Raw genomic sequence first — 3,966 nt, forward strand, 5'->3', positions numbered from 1 at the left:
TACTTCCCGGTTTTTGTTAGTGTTTAAACTTTTAGCTAGGGCAGAAATCGCCTTTCGGGGGGTAACGCCAAACTTTTGATTTTATGTGTTTGGGGTTTTTTTCCTTTTTTTACTGAAGCCGGTGCAGTCTCAACAGGCCGCGGGCACGCAGAGGAGCATGTAGCAGAGAGGTCGGGTTTGGTTCAGAACGAACTATTAGCGTGATCGGCTTCGTGTGGCCCGACAGCCTTACCTTGGTCTGAAGATTACCCAGCTTAAAATTATACACTACGTAAACCTTCTTTGCCAGGAAGCCCATTCCTTCCGGGGCGAGAGGATCCTCGAGACTATCTCAGTTGTGTATGGGTCTTAAAAAAACAAAGAAACAAACAAAAAAACCCCAAAACTTATTATAGTGGTTTACAGCGTTAAAATTGTTACAGAGACTCAGGACAAAGTATTGTCCTCAAATGATGTCTTAACTACTTTGATATCCCTTAGGTTGTGTCTCTGCGAGGTGTCTGGAATGGGGTTTGTTTGTTTTTAGTTGCTGCCTCATATCCAGCTTTTGTTTCTCTCTCAGTGCAGTTCACCTGTTTGTTGCAGGGAACCCTTCATGAGCGGTGGTTCCCACCCGCTCGTTCTATGTGGTGCAGGATTTGGCAAAAACTAAATCCTGAGACCTACCGAGGGAATGTTAGGTTCATTGTTGCCTTTTTTTTTCCCCTCCCCCAGAGCTTAGACTAGGTAACAGTGCTGCTGTCTGTGTGATGTCAAAACGGTGCACTTCTTCTAAAAGCAAACTTTTATAACTCTCTTTTTATCTCAGAAATCTCAAAAAAAACTAGTTTTACTTGTCCTAAATGTTGTTTGTGACTCAAAGTATTAGATTCTTCAATGGCTTTATTTTGGGATTTTTTTTCAGGAGGGAAATATGAAGTCTCTCCCTCCCTGAAAAGATTGTGAAAATATTTACTTTCTGTTGAAGGTTCTTCTAATGCATCTGTGTGCTCTCCTGTCCTGTCCTGTTCAGGCCTTACCCAGGTCTCCAGCCACACAGCAGTAGCATTTCTGTTTCAAATACGCAGACTAATTCTGGCTCTGATTTGGACCGAGGTTCAAAAAAAGAAAAAATGTCATTAGCCTTATTTCATTTTAATTAGTTCACTGGAATGCTTAATGGCATATTCAGCATAAATGCTTGACATAAATTAATTTTAATGGGTGATTAGGATCATTTAATACTAGAATACATGGGCTTTTTAAAAAATGATTTCTCAAGACATAAATGCACCTTCACACAAGGGGCAAAAGAAATTCAGTCGCAGAGCTGAGCAACCCTTATGTTATCCCTCCCAGTTCACCAAACTCGCGCTCTGGCCGAATGCCACAGCAATTGAGCGCCAGAGGCAGGGAGTTCTCTGAGCCAGGAATTGACAGTAAAAACATCCTAAATGATCTTAACTGCCACCAGGATGTAGGACTAGCGATGGCTCTTCAGATAAGCAAATTCCAAATAAAAACAGTTTCATAGTTTGGAGGGGCTTAGAAATACCATAATCTTTCCTCATTTTTTTAATGGTAACTCTTGATTTTCCTACTTTTTACACTTCATCTTTTTCTCTCAACTTATTTACATTGCTCCGAACCCTGTTGGCTCTTCTTTACGCTGTTTTTGTAGTCCGCTCTGCCCTAGAAATTTCTGACCTTGACTACTAGCTTCTCACTAGCCTATTGTATCTTCTCATTCAGTCTCTCTGTGACACTTAATTCCCTGCTGCTGTGATATCATTAGGTCCTTTCCAAGTCTCCACTCGGACGCTGTCTTTTACCTTTTATACTAAACTCTAATCTGGCTCATGTGTTATTCCACATCCATTTAAACACTCGTATACTGCTCTGTTGTCTTACGATTTCGTCTTCAAATGCAGTTTAACTAATGAGGAGGAAAAGTTTTAATCCGTGAGTTTGAGGAAGTTAGCATGTTGATAAAGTCTAGACAGCATGCTCTTTAAATCTTAAAACCATGATGAATCTGTCCTAGTAAACAAGTAATTAGGGTGAAATCCCATAATACAGAACAGTGCTGTGCAAAATAAATGCACCAAACAACGGCTTACCTTCATTCCCTGGCATACAGCTGCGCAAATGCAGACACCTGAATGCACAATGAAAATCCTCTGCTCTTTGCCTGTTGGTGTGGTTCCTCTCCTGCAGTGCTGGACACTGTATAAATAGATAGGTAGCTAAGTAGAAAGAGGTAGTTGCTTATTACTTTTGGGATCTTCTAAAAAATAAGCACAAATATCCCAAAAGACTGTCTCCAGTATGGCGATTAAGTTATCGTTGCTTTGAGCCATGTTACACCACTGTTGTACACAAGTGTTGTACACCTTGATGTGCTCTCTGTTCTCACATCGTTCTGAACTGAAAAAAAGCTACCAAAAGCGTAATTGCAGTTGGTAGAGCAACTTTGAGCTGTCCATCATCTCTTTTGTCCTTTTCCTATCACCATGTTTTCACTTGAGAAGGGCATTTGAGACAGTAAAAGAACTAAGATAGCCAGCTTTTAATTAAGATATTTGCCATCCACTGTTGTGTATACACAACTAACAGCAAGTCCTTCCTAAGTGAATCATCTAATTAAACTAATGAGAATAAGGTTCACTGTCTTTCTCTGACCAGCCTTCATGACCAAAGTCCCTAGCAGAAGGAACAGATGGAGAGTCACTAGTACACGGAGTAAAATTGGGCAGTACACCCACAACGAACATGAGGTCTCTCATTCCTCAAGCTCTGACAGTTGTGGGGGTTTTGTTTGCTTTTTTTAATTGTTGTTTTTAATCAGAAACAGGGCTGAATTAAATCTCTCCGCTCAGTAAATTAGCGGTGCTTTGCAACAATGAATAGTTCTCTCACCTGACCCTGTAATGACTGACTGAACTGTCACATTTGGAGCAGATTGCTAGTGTGGATGTGTACAAAGTGAGTCCTCCTCCTCATCTTCACAGTTTTAAGAAAGATTGTCTTTGCGTGTGTCAGTGGTTTGAAAGCACTAGCAATTCTCCAAGTACCAGTTATCTCTGTTTGCATTCTTTGCTAACATTTCATTTTTCTTCTATTTTACATCTGGACCCTCTTTATTCTTCACCTTCTATCTGCTCTGTTGAAATTGTGTGAGATGAGAAGGCATCTAACAGTGGGATCTTGACTTGGTACTGGCAAAGTGAGTTGGCTCATTTTTTGAACCTCAGTCCAAAAGCTGTTTGGAAAGGCTGGGTTCCATGTAAACCACAGCAGAACTATGCTTCTGCGCTTGAAATTGAAAATGTTGTTGGGAAGATTTTAAATTATACTGTGGAATGTTGACAGATGAGAATGAGCATGCAGTTTGGGATAAAGAAAGTATTAGAAGTAAGAATACAGCCTTCAGAAAGTTCAAATCTTAAAGTTGACCAGAAAAGTAAATAAGAACGTGAACTCTGGCAAGTCGAATGAAAAATATAAGGACCCATCAGAAGGACTCTGAGCAACATCATACTAATAGCAAAAAAAAAAAAAAAAAAAAATTCCAAGTATATCAGAAGCAAGAAAGGTGCTGGAGTTTGGAGGGCCAATAGATGATGATGAAGTAAAAGAAATATTTGGTTATGAAGCCATCAATAGAAAGTTACATGACTTATGTGCATTCCTGTTTACTGTGGAGGAGTCCAAAGAGGTTCCTATGGCAGAAATTCTCTTTATGGGGAACAAGACTCATTGGAAGGTCTGTCTTGGCTTGAAGTGTCAGCAAAGAAGTTTTTAGAGCAGAATGATAAATATAGTTACAAAATGCCAAGACCAGATGGTGCTGGCCCAAGGGTTCCAAAGGAAACTCAGGCCTGAAATGACCGAATTATTAATTATGCTATGTAACTTCTCACTTAATACCTTGAAGCCAAAGAAATAGAAGATGGCTTACATGGTAGCAGTTCTTAGATAGTTCAG

Source organism: Phaethon lepturus, unplaced genomic scaffold, assembly GCF_000687285.1.
Source record: "Phaethon lepturus isolate BGI_N335 unplaced genomic scaffold, ASM68728v1 scaffold47049, whole genome shotgun sequence".
In the NCBI taxonomy this organism is placed as follows: domain Eukaryota; kingdom Metazoa; phylum Chordata; class Aves; order Phaethontiformes; family Phaethontidae; genus Phaethon; species Phaethon lepturus.